This window comes from Schistocerca americana, chromosome 3 (assembly GCF_021461395.2).
Source record: "Schistocerca americana isolate TAMUIC-IGC-003095 chromosome 3, iqSchAmer2.1, whole genome shotgun sequence".
NCBI lineage: Eukaryota > Metazoa > Arthropoda > Insecta > Orthoptera > Acrididae > Schistocerca > Schistocerca americana.
This window is the reverse complement of record NC_060121.1, coordinates 263272084-263289641: the sequence shown is the minus strand read 5'-3', so window position 1 is coordinate 263289641 and position 17558 is coordinate 263272084.

Sequence of the window (17558 nt, the reverse complement as noted above, 5' to 3'; positions counted from 1 at the left end):
GGGCACCTCCTTATATGGTTGCCCAGCGTGTTGCAGCAGGTCGACGTGGCACTGACTCAACAACTGGCTGGATTTCTCCTGCACAAACACTGACCCATGCTGCCTGTATAGCCGGCCATGATTGCGAAAGTGATTCCCGTGCAGGATTTTATGCACGAACTGACCTCTCCATTATGTCCCATAAATGTTTGTTGGGATTCATGTTGTGCGATCCGGTTGGCCAAATCATTCACTCGAATTGTCCAAAATGTTCTTCAAACAAGTCGCGCAGTGACATCGTGCATTGTCATTAATAAAAATTTCATCGTTGTTTGAGAACTTGAAGTACATAAATCGCTGCAATGGTCTCCAAGCAACCGACATAATCACCTCCGGTCGATGATCAATCCGGTTCGACCAAAGGATCCAGTCCATTCCATGTAATCACAGCCACACAGCATTATGGAGCCACCAACAGCTTGCATAGTGGTTTCTTGATGAGGTGGGTCCATGGCTTTGCAGGGTCCACGCCACACTCGAACCCTACCACCAGCTCTTAACAACTAAAATCTGGGCTCGTCAGACCAGTCCACGGTTTTGCAGTCGCCTACGGTCCAACCGATATTGTCACGAGCCGAGGAGAGTCACTACACGCGATGTCGTGTTGTTAGCATAGGACTCGCGTCGGTCGTCTGCTACCATAGCACATTAGCGCCAATCTCGTCGCATTGTCCTCACGGATACGTACGCCATACGTAGCACATTGACTTGTGCGTTCATTCCACGCAGTGTTGCTTGTGTGTTATCACTGGCAACACTACGCAAACGCCGCTGCTGTTGGTCATTGAGGGAAGGTTGTCGGCCACAGCGTTGAACGTGGTGAGGGATAATGCCTGAAGTATGTTCTTCTCGGCACACTTCTCACGCTGTGGATCTCGGAATATTGAAGTCCCTAACGATTTCTGAAATGGAATGTCCCACACGTCTAGCTCCATCTTGCATTCTTCGTTCGAAGTCTGTCAGTTCCCGTTATGAGGCAAAAATCACGGTGGAAACCTTTTCACGTGAATCACCCGAGTAGAAGTGACAGCTCCACCAATGCACTGTTGTTTTATAGTTTGTGTACGCGATCCTTCCGGCTTCTGCACATACAAGGTGTTACAAAAACGTGCGGCCAAACTTTCAGGAAACATTCCTCACACACAAAGAAAAAAAATATGTTATGTGGGCATGTGCTTACTTTACATGTTAGAGCTCATTTTAAACCTTCTCTTCAAATCACATTAATCATGGAATGGAAACAAAACAGCAACAGAACGTACCAGCGTGACTTCAAACACTTTGTTACAGGAAATGTTCAAAATCTCCTCCGTTAGCGAGCATACATGCTATCCACCCTCCGTCGCATGGAATCCCTGATGCGCTGATGCAGCCCAGGAGAATGGCGTATTGTATCACAGTCGTCCACAACACGAGCACGAAGAGTCTCTACATTTGGTACCGGGGTTGCGTAGACAAGAGCTTTCAAATGCCCCCATAAATGAAAGGCAAGAGGGTTGAGGTCAGGAAAGCGTGGAGGCCATGGAATTAGTCCGCCTCAACCAATCCATCGGTCACCGAATCTGTTGTTGAGAAGCGTACGAACATTTGGACTGAAATGTGCAGGAGCTCCATCGTGCATGAACCACATGTTGTGTCGTACTTGTAAAGGCACATGCTCTAGCAGCACAGGTAGAGTATCCCGTATGAAATCATGATATCGTGCTCCACTGAGCGTAGGTGGAAGAACATGGGGCCCAACGTCACCAACAATGCCTGCCCAAACGTTCACAGAAAATCTGTGTTGATGACGTGATTGCACAATTGCGTGCGGATTCTCGTCAGCCCACACATGTTGATTGTGAAAATTTACAATTTGATCACGTTGGAATGAAGCCTCATCCGTAAAGAGAACATTTGCACTGAAATGAGGATTGACTCATTGTTGGATGAACCATTCGCAGAAGTGTACCCGTGGAGGCCAATCAGCTGCTGATAGTGCCTGCACACGCTGTACATGGTAGGGAAACAACTTGTTCTCCCGTAGCACTCTCCATACAGTGACGTGGTTACCTTGTACAGCAGCAACTTCTCTGATGCTCACATTAGGGTTATCGTCAACTGCACGAAGAATTTCCTCGTCCATTGCAGGTGTCCTCGTCGTTCTAGGACTTCCCCAGTCGTGAGTCATAGGCTGGAATGTTCCGTGCTCCCTAAGACGCCGATCAATTGCTTTGAACTTCTTCCTTTCGGGACACCTTCGTTCTGGAAATCTGTCTCGATACAAACGTACCGCGCCACGGCTATTGCCCCTTGCTAATCCATACATCAAATGGGCATCTGCCAACTCCGCATTTGTTAACATTCCACTGACTGCAAAACCACGTTCGTGATGAACACTAACCTGTTGATGCTACGTACTGATGTGCTTGATGCTAGTACTGTAGAGCAATGAGTCGCATGTCAACACAAGCACCGAAGTCAACATTACCTTCTTTCAATTGGGCCAACTACGGTGAATCGAGGAAGTACAGTACATACTGACGAATCTAAAATGAGCTCTCACATGGAAATTAAGCGTTTCCGGACACATGTCCACATAACATCTTTTCTTTATTTGTGTGTGAGGAATGTTTCCTGAAAGTTTGGCCGTACCTTTTTGTAACACCCTGTATATACATATAGCTGTCTCATGACTTTTGCCACCTCATTGTAAAACTTTCCATTTCACTGCATTATGAGCTTGGTACCGGTCTTTACAGTAAGTTGATATCGGGCCCATATGTGTCGGTTTATGTGCTGCTGATTGGAACACTTCCCTTTTGACGTCACGGTACCTCGACTATGATGGATCATTCTCCCAGAGGTCTTCAACGGCATCTCTGCACGCCTTATATAAGTTCTCGCATCAACAAATGTCAGTGAACGTCGTCAAATGCGGCCGCTAGCAGGTTCGGCAGATTCAAATGGTTCAAATGGCTCTGAGCACCATGGGACTTAACATCTGTGGTCACCACTCCCCTAGAACTTAGAACTACTTAAACCTAACTAACCTAAGGACATCACACACATCCATGCCCGAGGCAGGATTCGAACCTGCGACCGTAGCGGGCTCGCGGTTCCAGACTGGAGCACCTTTAACCGCTTGGCCACTCCGGATTCGGCAGATACCGAGCTATCTACCTGCTGCACAGACAGCTCCACGTGCGAAGCTTCTGGCACAGACATATTTTTTTCCCATAAAGGAGCGGACATTCTTCGGCACAAATCCGTCGCCCAGGCGCTAACGTCGGACTCATCCGATTTGCAGAGAGTGGTGTGTGTGTGTGTGTGTGTGTGTGTGTGTGTGTGTGTGTGTGTGTGTGCCTGCCATCCTGAAAGGCGCTCTCTTCGCCCTCCTGCATTGTGCTGGCGATGGCAGAGCCCTACCTCCCGGTAAACTCTTGCGTCCCTTGTGACGGCTGCCAGTGACGAAGAAATACTCCAGTACTCCGCCTTCGCTCTTTCATTCACTGTGCACTGGTTCTCGACACCTATCACAACCGTTTATAACATTAAACTGTGATTCTTAATACACAAACACTGTTCTGCTGAACATTAAAGTGCGCGTCATTTATGTTGGCGGCCGAGTTTAGGTTCGTTCTGCGCATCTGACGTCACAAAACAGTCACCCAATGAACAGAGAGCGACGTTGTCAGATCTCGACTGCAGTGCATAGCATGGACGAGTGTCTTCAGTATTAGAAACGTTCAGTCATAAATAAAGTAATAGAACAAAAGCAATGTCTTGATAGCAGACTTTCTTTTATAGAAAGTTTGGAAAAAGCGTTCTTTATACCAATTGCTTCATATTCTATTAATTAATTAAACCAAACAAGCAATAAAACTCGTAATTCAGGCGATAGGAAGGAAAGGTGTTTGTATCAATCTCACGAACCGCTTTTTCGGACTAAAGAAGAGCGGTAATTGTTTATTTCCTATTGTATTTCGACGAAGCGTGAGTAATTCATAGTCATACCAAAAGTGTTTGTCAGTATTTTGCGTAACGTGTTAGACTCCACACTGTGTTCTGTAGGCAGACGATCTGCGTTAGCGTAGGCCTAATGGTTAAGGTGTTGGACTTCTACGTGAAAGGTTATGAGTTCAAACCTTGTGTGGAACTTAATATTTTAATTATTTAAAAACAATATCGAAGTGCCTTACTTCATGAATTATATTCGTTTGAATGCAATTTTTTGAAATTTCTAGTGCTTTGTCTCTTCATTAACCCTTTCGCTGCTGCAGACACGTGCTCCCCGCATTCCGCGCTGTGCGCAATTTTGTCATCACTGCACTGCTTGCCTGTGCAGACACATGGTGTTCCCACTGCTTTGACACACTTATCATTCGATTTCACAAAAACTATTTGGCCCAAAAATTTGATTTTTACACGTCTTCTTGACTGATACCTTCCCCCCATAAATGACTTAATTTTGTTTCGATGTTCAACGCAGTTATTATGCAGCATTAAATGTAGTAAACCACTGCACGAATTTTCAAGAGTTTGCAGAGGTAAAAGTCCATAGCGTATACTTTCCGTATGGTCGATTTTAGTTGCCACAATGTTGAGAATGAAATGTGGACAAGATACCTAAATTTCATATAAAATTTACTGTATAACAATATCTCATTTAAGTACCACATAGGTGTCGTATGTAATATTGAGAAATATTCCGTCTTTCGCGACTGTAAGAAAAGTTTTATTTACACCGGACGCGTTTGGCTTTATTTTAAAGCACTTGAATCAATGAAAGGTATGGCACATACACAATGGTACTCATGTTCTCTATCTTGTTTTTGTTCCACAGTCGCAGTTTCACCTATGGTACTGAAATATATTCTTCTTCTGCAACTGTAATAAGTGACATATTTAGACCAGACGCGTTTCTCTCTTTTGAAGCATCTTCAGTGGACCGTATTTTGTCTCCTCCATTGCCAAGTCACCTCTCGTAGTTTTGTGCTGCGGTAACACAATATTCAACGTTTGTGTTGGCAGATCAGTGTTTTAGCAAATAAATGATGTTTGTGTGTGCCACACACAAAAATTATATTTGACATAGCTCAGAGCACTTCACTGATAGACGGTATATTCAAGTCCTAATGTCTTTGTAAGTCCACAGTTTTGTTTAATGTATTTTCTTTACTTCCTATTGATTCATTGAAGTGCTTTAAAATAAAGCCAAACGTGCTCAGTGTAAATAAAACTTTTGCTACAGTCGCGAAAGACGGAATATTTCTCAATATTACGTACGACACCTATGTGGTACTTAAATGAGATATTGTTATACAGTAAATTTTATATGAAATTTAGGTATCTTGTCCACATTTCATTCTCAAGATTGTGGCAACTAAAATCGACCATACGGAAATATACACTATGGACTTCTACCTCTGCAAGCTCTTCAAAATTTCGTGGAATGGTTTACTACATTTAATGCTGCATAATAACTGCGTTGAACATCGAAACACAATTAAGTCATTTATCGGGGGAAGGTATCAGTCAAGAAGACATGTAAAAATAGTTTTTGTGGAATCGAATGATAAGTGTGTCAAAGCAGTGGGAACACCATGTGTCTGCACAGGCGAGCTGTGCAGTGACAAAATCGCGCACAGCGCGGAATGCAGGGAGCACGTCTTTGTAACAGCGAAAGGGTTAATGCGGCCGTGGTGGCTTTACTTCATGAATTGCAAGCTCCCCCCTAAACGCAAGCTTGCAAATTAGCTATACTATGGCGCTGCTTCTCTTAGCGCGTGCAACTGGCAACGCAGCACTCTCCCGCGTCTGGGCGGGCATGCGCGAGCCGCCAAGATAAAAGAATTCAACTATAGTAGAAAATATCAGATTCTACCCCTTTTCCTTGACTTAAAATTTACGCACACACACAGCGTAAGTCACGTCGCGGGATGTGCCGTACGCTACTTCGGGTGCCGCTGAACTCACCCTTTGTACTTTTCTGTTCTGAATGGTGCGCGTGAGAAATCATTTTCGAGAAACCACCGATTTTCCTGCCGCGGCCATTTCGCGAAATGTATGTGCGAGGGCATCAGAGCAATGAGTGTAAATCAAGGAAAGATGAGAGTATATATCAGTAGCAGAAATGAAATTAGTAACAAACTTAACATCAAAACTGGGAAGGATTTAGTAGACGAAATAAAGGAAATCTGTCGGAATACGCACAAAAGAACTTGGCGCCTATACGGAAAGAAGGCGACTTACGGGAGGGAACAGTGGCAGTGATGGGGGCTCCACTGTAAACGGGCGCCATGTTGTAGAGGTGGTACAGTTCGACAGCCACACCCTGTGTACAAACGCAGATCTCGCGTAACCCGTAAGCTACAGTGAACCTGCGAATGATCATAATTACAGTTTATGACAGCACAACCAACAATTCGACAACTATAGTTCGAAGTTTCTCACTAAGCACCGGATAGACATTATTCGTTCAGATCTTTTTCTGAGACTCTTTCCAATGGCACAGAAACTACTATAGTTCAGTTTAAAAAAGTCAGTGCCAAAATTCGACAGTTATAATCGTTAAGAATTTCTTGAATTCGTCAGACAATCCGCAACCTTGTCTGTTCAAAAATGGTTCAAATGGCTCTGAGCCCTATGGGACATAACTTCTAAGTTCATCCCCTAGAACTTAGAACTACTTAAACCTAACTAACCTAAGGACATCACACACATCCATACCCGAGGCAGGATTCGAACCTGCGACCGTAGCGGTCGCGCAGTTCCAGACTGTAGCGCCTAGGGCTGCTCGCCCACCCCGGCCGGCCCTTGTCTGTCACAACGTAGTCAGAACCACATCTCTATACATTTACATATTCGCTCGATCTGTATGTATTTTGCCACACGCTGTATAGTAAGTGAGGACGTCATGCATAGGGCAGTTCAGAGATCAAGAGACTAGTACGAGAGGAAGTCATAGCGGGTAGCACCAAAACAGTCATAAGACTGATTATCCCAGAAATGTGGGAGCAAGCAGTACATCGCTTTTTAGAGACCCAATACACAATAATAAGCCGGCCAGAGTGGCCGAGCGGTTCTAGACGCTACAGTCTGGAACCGCGCGACCGCTACGGTCGCAGGTTCGAATCCTGCCTCGGGCATGGATGTGTGTGATGTCCTTAGGTTAGTTAGGTTTAAGTAGTTCTACGTTCTAGGGGACTTACGACCTCAGCAGTTGAGTCCCATAGTGCTCAGACCCATCTGAACCACTTGAACATAATCATAACCCTAGAACTGCTTCTTCAGTTAATTGCTATTATTCTTCATGCACTATACAGGGTGAATCAGCTGGCCCTACCTACAAGTTTTATGCGCCCCACAACGCCTTTAAATGCAACGAGGAAGATTTTCATATGCTCTTCCTCGCTACATGCAAAACTATTAGTCTTATAGAAGAAATTAACAGGATCTTTTTGTAGGAAAATTAATGTAGTTAAATTTTGTACTGAGATACATTTTCGATACAGGCCATACTTTTTGTTTTTCTTGAACAAGTCGAAACCTGTGGCCTCTGGCGAAAACGGATCCCAGTAAAAAATTTAATTACGTTAAATTTCCTACAAAAAAGGTCACATTCATTTCTTCTGTAGGACTACAATATGTGCGTGGTGAGCAAAAGAATATGAAAACCTCGTGCCTCGTTTTTGAAGGTAAAGAGGGGCAGCTGAATCACCTTATATACCAGGTGATCAAAAAGCCAGTATAAATTTGAAAACTGAATAAATCACGGAATAATGTAGATAGAGAGGTACAAATTGACACACATGCTTGGAATGACATGGGGTTTTATTAGAACCAAAAAAATACAAACGTTCAAAAATGTCCGACAGATGGAGCTTCATCTGATCAGAATAGCAATAATTAGCATAACACAGTAATACAAAGCAAAGACGATGTTCTTTACGGGAAATGCTCAATATGTCCACCATCATCCCTCAACAATAGCTGTAGTCGAGGAATAATGTTGTGAACAACACTGTAAAGCATGTCCGGAGTTATGGTGAGGCATTGGCGTCGGATGCTGTCTTTGGTTCAAATGGCTCTAAGCACTATGGGACTCAACTGCTGAGGTCTTAAGTCCCCTAGAACTTAGAACTACTTAAACCTAACTAACCTAAGGACAACACACACATCCATGCCCGAGGCAGGATTCGAACCTGCGACCGTAGCGGTCGCGCGGTTCCAGACTGTAGCGCCAGAACCGATCGGCCACCAGCGGCCGGCGATGCTGTCTTTCAGCATCCCTAGAGATGTCGGTCGGTCACAATACATTTGCGACTTCAGGTAGCCCCAAAGCCAATAATCGCACGGACTGAGAGCTGGGGACCTGGGAGGCCAAGCATGACGAAAGTGGCGGCTGAGCACACGATCATCACCAAACTCCGCGCGCAAGAGTTCTTTCACGTGTCTAGCAATATTTTTTTTTTTTTTTGTTCTAATGAAGCCCCATGTCATTCCAAGCATGTGTGTCAATTTTTTCCTCTCTATCTATATTATTCCGTGGTTTATTAAGTTTTCAAATTTATACTTACTTTTTGATCACCCCGTATTTCCTGTAGATCCATCTTCAAGATGAGTTTTTTCCCTGTTTTTTTCATCGCATAGGCTTCAGAAAGTAAGTACACGTTTCCAGTTTCCTGCAGATACAGTTCTCCTCTGGACCGGTACATCACAGTGTAAAAGTGACATGATGCAGCAGCTGGAAACTTCTAAATTGCGCACTGACTCACTGTGGTGAAATCCTGGTTATAAGGCGGCAGAGGCATGGGGACTGTTGATAGGGAAGCCTATATCTTGCACCATGCGATTTCCGTCTTTTCGATAAACTAGAAGAATATATTGAGAGAAAATTTTTCCAACGATGAGAAGGATCACAAAGCTCTTCTCGGATGGCTCCATAACGAAGGATCGTATTTCCACAGTAGAAGAATTGAACGATTGGTAGGACGTCATAGCCGTTGTTATCAGAGACTGGGTGACTATGTTTTAAAACAGTGTCATGTACCTGTGTCAATTTGAAGTGTACTGCAGCGTTCAATAAAAGTTGCTTGGGCAGTTATAATGATGTGTAGTTTGCTTATTGAAGCGCCCTGGTATCTGTGCGCACCCAGCATCGAAATTGTGACTTTTATCACTATTTTTGTGAGTGCCTAACTATTCCCGTACACGGTTTCCTTTCGCGCCCAGTAGCCGCTAAAGCCGTCGGCACACGGACCGTGCATCCGAACGTTGAGCGTTGAGCGTGTCGAGTTTCTAGCGTCATAGCGTGGAATAGCACGTTCGGGAGTGTTTCCGAACGTGCAGAGCAATATCTGGCATGTCAGATATTCTGAGCGTGTGTCTGAGCGTTGAGCAATGATATGGCACAACGGCACCTACGTCGCACGCACGCCGTCTCTCTTCAGTAGAGAGTTGTGAGGCGCCATATTGGCATTCATTTAAGGCTTTACATATATACGCCGTTTCTAAGCATCAGCAAATTGAGAATCACTGGAAAACCCGTTGTTAACTGTGTGATTCGTTCCAATAAAATAATGAGAAACATCATATTCGTGGTAAAAGAATTATTGTAACTTGCGTATATGAGAGTATGCTATTTGAAGGCAGCGACACATTGAAGATCCACCCAAAACGCATTGTTCTTGGTACAATTTGTTATAATTAAATTTCAGTTTGTAACAAATCTACGATTAAGGGTTTCAGCAAGTTGCAACATGCTATGATTTAACAGCAGTGTGGGCTACGCGCTCTCTGTAATAAAAATAAACCGAGTCAAGTAATCAACGATCCGTTCAGGATGTCTTGTGACGTCCGCTCAGACCAAACGCAACGAAATATATCGAACAAAATGAAAAAAAAAAAAGAAAAGCGTATTGAGTAGCGTCACTAATCCCTATCGTGTTGTTAGTTAGTGCGGTGGTTTACGTCTCGACACTTTTAATTTTTTTTTCTTAACATTCCCGTTTTTATTAGGTTCTGATACCTTATTATTAGTTTAATGTAAGTATATATTATAATATTTGATGTTATGTAAATATAAGTTCACCTTTTTTAGAGGGGTGGCTTTGTTCGATTGGCTTAATCTACAGGACATCTTGCGCTACTTACATAAAGATATTTTGCTCCTTTTTCTTTTACGCTTCGTAATTCACTTGCTGCAAAGATTATGCTACTGGGTAGGAACAGTGATCAAGTGAGACTGACCTTGGGGTTTTACTAAAATGTGGGAAAGATGAAGTAATGTTTATCTTATGCGGAGAAGTATTCCAAATTTGTACCGCACTCTTTGTAATGGAACTTTTATAAACCTGTGTCCCTACTGATTGGACATGGTACTTTCCTTTTCATGGACGATGGGAAAAATGTGATTTTTAATAGAGCTAACGTGCGAATTTACGCGGCCCGTTTAGTAAACAGTGTGATTTACGAACTAGAAACATCCCGCAACTGCCGCTGTAGTGCGTTGTGATCGTATATACCATGTTGGGGCCCGCGTACCGTATGCACAAGTCGCATCACTTCTGAGCATTCGTCAGCACGTTGAACTTAGGACACTCAACGTTGACCTTCCACAGCACGGTCCGTGTGCCGACGGCTTAAAGGAACTGCGTGTAAGAATTCTCTCCGCGTGGATTTCAATTTACGATGCAGACGGAGCAGCTTCTACGTGTAGACAACTAGCCCGCACGGCGTAAGCTGAACGCCCTACTGTTTAGCGGTCCCAGTTGCTCTGCTCTGGAAAGTTTGCGCCGTGGATGGAATAGGAGTAAAGCGAAACCGAGCAGCGCGATTCAGAAGGCAGCAGCGTGTGGTGGTGGGGAGTGGATTGGAGGTTGGGGTAGTTGGTGGCGGGGGGTGGGAGGGGGGGGGGGGGGGGGGCGAGCAGTCGCGTATGTGTGTGCGCGCGGAGCCGGCCAAGAGTTGGTATTCCCCCACAGTTGCCTGAGAGGACAACAGCATCGGCTTTAGTCCGGTACAGCAGAGATAGAGCCACGAGAGCGTAACTGTATCTGCGTGCATCTGTTCACATCCCGGAGCCACGGACAAACGCTCCGAAGCTATGCATATCGGAATAAAAGATGTTTACAGCGCAGGTGCGTGCTTTACACACGACGCGCTTAAACGTGACAATGACAAAAACTTGTTTTTCCGCCACGTCGCGCCCACAAGCCCATGTTACTTCCTCTCGGGTGATTTGGCAATAGTAGTACCCACCGTCTCTGTATGCGATTAATTTATAGCTCACGGCTCACTGATTACTTCGACCGACTGTGGCAGTGTGGCTAGCTGAAACAAACGGGAGTTGCCACATCAATATCGACGATTCCTCCGGAAGAATAAACGAATTGTATAGGCAATAATGGTATTATTGACTACAGAAAGACTTCAACGGCGAAAATATGTAACGTAATGTAGGATAAATATGAAGATAGTAACTGTTCTCGAAAGAACAGATACCATTGATGACCGTGCAGCTTCTCTAGAATAAATGATAATTAATTGAAACCCTCAGCTCCCGACAGGTGGTGTTTGTTATACCTCTATGGAGACAGCTGAAAATGTGTGCCCCGACCGGAACTCGAACCCGGGATCTCCTGCTCACATAGCAGATCTAAACAGGATTCCAAAGTTGTGCAAAGACAGGCTACTCACGTTAAATAAGTGTTCTGAAATGTGAAGGTTAGCCCTTAAGAAGACTCCGAAAAGTGGACAGCACAGTATCAATGAGTCAGTTGAAAACAGTCAGGTCATAGAAATACCTGCGCGTGACGCACTGTAAGGATATAAAATGGAACGATGTATAGACTCGGTCGCACGTGACTTCTGCTCATTGTTGTTACTGGGGAAATGGAATTAAGCTACAAAGACGACTGCTTAAAAACGCTCGTGCGACAGGTCCTAGAATACTGCACAGATGTGTGGAACCCGTACTGGACATAACTAACAGTGATATTGAACGTTTATAGAGAAGGGCAGCTCGAATCGGTACAGGTTTGTTTGACCCATGAGAAATTGACACAGAGATGCTGAATGGGAAGAACTGGTAAACTTCTGACGATAGACGCCAAACATCGTGTGAAGGCGTACTTTTAAAGTTTCAAGAACCACTGTTAAGCGATGAACATTAGAATATTCCACAACAGCTTACATATCGCTCCAATAGGGATCGAAACGACAAGTTTAGATTAGTCACAGTGAACACAGAGACATTTAGCAGTCATTGTTTCCGCACCCCATTCGTGAATGGAACAGGGAAAGGCCCAATTAATCGGTAAAATGAGAGCACTCTCTGCCATGCATTTCATAGCCATGGCCCCCGTTTACAGATGTATATGCACAACATCGGTGCATCAGGCAGTGGTCTATGACCTGCTTATGTTTATAACGCTTACGTTACTCACAAGCGTTGTTCATTTTGAGCACCGTACCGCCTGGGATTTTCTGAAAATGCTCAGCTTAAGAACCTTTACTATCTGCGCAATTTTAAAGTTGACTGATAGCAAATGGTTCAAATGGCTCTGAGGACTATGGGACTTAACTTCTGAGGTCATCAGTCCCCTAGAACTTAGAACTACTTAAATCTAACTAACCTAAGGACATCACACACATCCATGCCCGAGGCAGGATTCGAACCTGCGACCGTAGCGGTCACGCGGTACCAGACTGCAGCGCCTAGAACCGCTCGGCCACTCCGGCCGGCAACTGATAGCAGGCAAATGATAAATGATCTACTGCTTCAAACTGCAAGCACTATGATTTTGTAACCTAAATTTCAGACAAAAAAAATGAAATTATAGCAGCCGGCTATTTTTACAGAAAAGAACATTAAAAATATAAACCTTGTGGCACGTAAGAGACTAATGAAAAGCTGCTTCTATAGTTAGCGGCGTGTGACACCAAACCTCAAACCCGCCTCGTCACCTGCTGAAACGCTAGCATGACCGCCGTTGCGAGGTCAAGTAACAAAGAGAGACGCTCAGATTAATTTAACAGATTTATAATTTGCGAATATTTTCCCCATGATGTAACTATTGCTCTGGTGTACTTCATTTTCTGAAATTAATTTTATTTTGATGCCTGAGTAAGACTACATGCAGATTTCCCTCACAGAGAGAAAAATTGGAGTAATGAGACAACCATAATCAATTCTGTACATACTGTATCTGATCTATAATACAGTCTTCATGAGAGAAGTTAGCAACTTGTCTGCAATGGTAATAACATTGGAGACCTGAGATACTACTTGACATATTAATTAATTTTCAGATAATTTAATTTCGTTCATCATATGAGGTGCTTTAGGAAAGCCTCCAGCTGTGTAATTCATGTTTTAAATAATGAAAAACAGCACCAATTACTGATGATTTTTTTACGCTTAGCACAACGCGTTTCGAGAACCTGTTCTCGTTTCCAAAGGCATTTATCTACATGAACATTTTTGGTGTTGTTTGAAGTGTGTTTTTCTGCCTCTCTTGTACTGTGGATGTGTTTTTGATATTATACAGCAATCGGAAAAAATCCGACAAAATGAATCTTGAAGTGTTTTTCGATGGTAATGTTAGAAATAGTATTTTTGTTTGTCTACTTAGAGGTATTGTGCCCTCTCCATTACACAAAGTGTCACACACACGCAAATCATCTCTTACACAATTTGTTTTATCAATCAATCATGCTACAGAGATATTACACCATCTCACCATGGTTTTACAAAGAATGTACACAGTCAGAGGTGTTATATTGTTTTTGGATTACATTTTAGTGGCAAAAATTGGAGACATGCACAACAAAAAATCTGTCACCCTTTCCATAGTATTGTTTCATTCCGTCCTGTATTTTCCATATTTATAATAAAAAGTATTTTACCACTGCTGAAAACTGATTTATCGGTTTCATTTTATTATTTTTATTTTTTTATTTTCCCTTATTAAAAAGTGTGATTGATAAGTTAGAAGTCAATAGTGGTAAAATATATTTATATAACTGACAAATTTGTATGTATAATACAATCCAAAAACATTGCAATATCTCTGACTGTGTAATGGACCACCAATAAGAGAGAGTGATGCACTCAATCAAATCTCACTACTACACTATGTGTAAAACAGAGCACGTTATTCGCATTCTCTGGACGATACTTTTCCAAATGCAAACAACAGGTCATGACGCTTAATGAACGTTAGACAATAGAATCTAATGCCCAATAATAATTACTGCGAGTAGTAAAGGGTGTGTGTGTGTGTGTGTGTGTGTGTGTGTGTGTGTGTGTGTGTGTGTGTGTGTATTGTGTATTGAACCGGGGATCTAGAAACGATCGAAGGGCTTTGTCCCGCCGTAGCCCTCCTACGCGTACATGGAGACAATGTTTGCGCAGCAATCACAGACATAGTGTAACTGAGGCGGAATAAGGGGAACCAGCCCGCATTCGCTGACGCAGATGGAAAACCGCCTTAAAAACCATCCACAGGCTGGCCGGCACACCGGACCACGACACTAAGCTGCCAGGCGGATCCGTGCCGGGGACCAGCACACCTTCCCGCTCGGGAAGCAGCGCGTTAGACGGCGCGGCTAGCCGGGTGGGCTTTAGTAAAGGGTATTACAATCAGTCGTAAATGATGTTTATTGCATGTCTAGATTTCAGTGACTGAGTGGCCTCCTTCAGTGCGACAAAAATGTAAAAACCCAGTTACGATAAGGTATAGTTCATAAACTTTAAATGTATGTCAGTTATAAAATACATACCAGTAAAAGTGAATTAAAACATGAACACCATTTCTAAATACACATAGTCCAAAGTCGACTGATCATGTCACGGGCTGAGTTCATACTGAGGCTGCCGTTTATTGTTACACCACAGTTTGCTTCAGTGTACATTACACCAATCTACAACGCCCTCATTAGATGTATGTTTTATTATTTTATACTTTTTCAGAACGTATGTACACCAACAAATAAGGTTGTTGTAACTAAAATCAGTGACGAAATTTTTACCATTATACATAATGATAACTGTATGAACCCCCCCATGAACCATGGACCTTGCCGTTGGTGGGGAGGCTTGCGTGCCTCAGCGATACAGATGGCCGTACCGTAGGTCAACCACAACGGAGGGGTATCTGTTGAGAGGCCAGACAAACATGTGGTTCCTGAAGAGAGGCAGCAGCCTTTTCAGTAGTTGCAGGGGCAACAGTCTGGATGATTGATTGATCTGGCCTTGTAACAATAACCAAAACGGCCTGTGCTGGTACTGCGAACGGCTGAAAGCAAGGGGAAACTACAGCCGTAATTTTTCCCGAGGACATGAAGCTTTACTGTATGATTAAATGATGATGGCGTCCTCTTGGTTAAAATATTCCGGAGGTAAAATAGTCCCCCATTCGGATATCCGGGCGGGGACTACTCAAGAGGACGTCGTTATCAGGAGAAAGAAAACTGGCGTTCTACGGATCGGAGCGTGGAATGTCAGATCCCTTAATCGGGCAGGTAGATTAGAAAATCTAAAAAGGGAAATGGATAGGTTAAAGTTAGATATAGTGGGAATTAGTGAAGTTCGGTGGCAGGAGGAACAAGACTTTTGGTCAGGTGATTACAGGGTTATAAATACAAAATCAAATAGGGGTAATGCAGGAGTAGGTTTAATAATGAATAAAAAAATAGGAGTCCGGGTTAGCTACTACAAACAGCATAGTGAACGCATTATTGTGGCCAAGATAGACACAAAGCCCATGCCTACTACAGTAGTACAAGTTTATATGCCAACTAGCTCTGCAGATGATGAAGAAATTGATGAAATGTGTGACGAGATAAAAGAAATTATTCAGGTAGTGAAGGGAGACGAAAATTTAATAGTCATGGGTGACTGGAATTCGTCAGTAGGAAAAGGGAGAGAAGGAAACATAGTAGGTGAATATGGATTGGGGGGGGGGGAAGAAATGGAAGAGGAAGCCGCCTTGTAGAATTTTGCACAGAGCATAACTTAATCATAGCTAACACTTGGTTCAAGAATCATAAAAGAAGGTTGTATACCTGGAAGAATCCTGGAGATACGAAAAGGTATCAGATAGTTTATATAATGGTAAGACAGAGATTTAGGAACCAGGTTTTAAATTGTAAGACATTTCCAGTGACAGATGTGGATTATGACCACAATCTATTGGTTATGAACTGCAGATTGAAACTGAAGAAACTGCAAAAAGGTGAGAATTTAAGGAGATGGGATCTGGATAAACTGAAAGAACCAGAAGTTGTAGAGAGTTTCAGGGAGAGCATAATGGAGCAATTGACAGGAATGGGGGAAAGAAATACAGCAGAAGAAGAATGGGTAGCTCTGAGGGATGAAAGTAGTGAAGGCAGCAGAGGATCAAGTAGGTAAAAAGACGAGGGCTAATAGAAATCCTTGGGTAACAGAAGAAATATTGAATTTAATTGATGAAAGGAGAAAAAATACAAATGCAGTAAATGAAGCAGGCTAAAAGGAATACAAACGTCTCAAAAATGAGATCGACAGGAAGTGCAAAATGGCTAAGCAGGGATGGCTAGAGGACAAATGTAAGGATGTAGAGGCCTGTCTCACTAAGGGTAAGATAGATACTGCCTACAGGAAAATTAAAGAGACCTTTGGAGAGAAGAGAACCACTTGTATGAATATCAAGAGCTCAGATGGAAACCCAGTTCTAAGCAAAGAAGGGAAGGCAGCAAGGTGGAAGGAGTATATAGAGGGTTTATACAAGGGCGATGTACTTGAGGACAATATTATGGAAATGGAAGAGGATGTAGATGAAAACGAAATGGGAGATAAGATACTGCGTGAAGAGTTTGACAGAGCACTGAAAGACCTGAGTCGAAACAAGGCCCCGGGAGTAGACAACATTCCATTAGAACTACTGATGGCCTTGGGAGAGCCAGTCATGACAAAACTCTACCATCTGGTGAGCAAGATGTATGAGACAGGCGAAATACCCTCAGACTTCAAGAAGAATATAATAATTCCAATCCCAAAGAAAGCAGATGTTGACAGATGTGAAAATTACCGAACTATCAGTTTAATAAGTCACATCTGCAAAATACTATCGCGAATTCTTTACAGACGAATGGAAAAACTGGTAGAAGCGGACCTCGGGGAAGATCAATTTGGATTCCGTAGAAATGTTGGAACACGTGAGGCAATACTAACCTTACGACTTATCTTAGAAGAAAGATTAAGAAAAGGCAAACCTACGTTTCTAGCATTTGTAGACTTAGAGAAAGCTTTTGACAATGTTAACTGGAATACTCTCTTTCAAATTCTGAAGGTGGCAGGGGTAAAATACTGGGAGCGGAAGGCTATTTACAATTTGTACAGAAACCAGATGGCAGTTATAAGAGTCGAGGGGCATGAAAGGAAAGCAGTGGTTGGGAAAGGAGTGAGACAGGGTTGTAGCCTGTCCCCGATGTTATTCAATCAGTATATTGAGCAAGCAGTAAAGGAAACAAAAGAAAAATTCGGAGTAGGT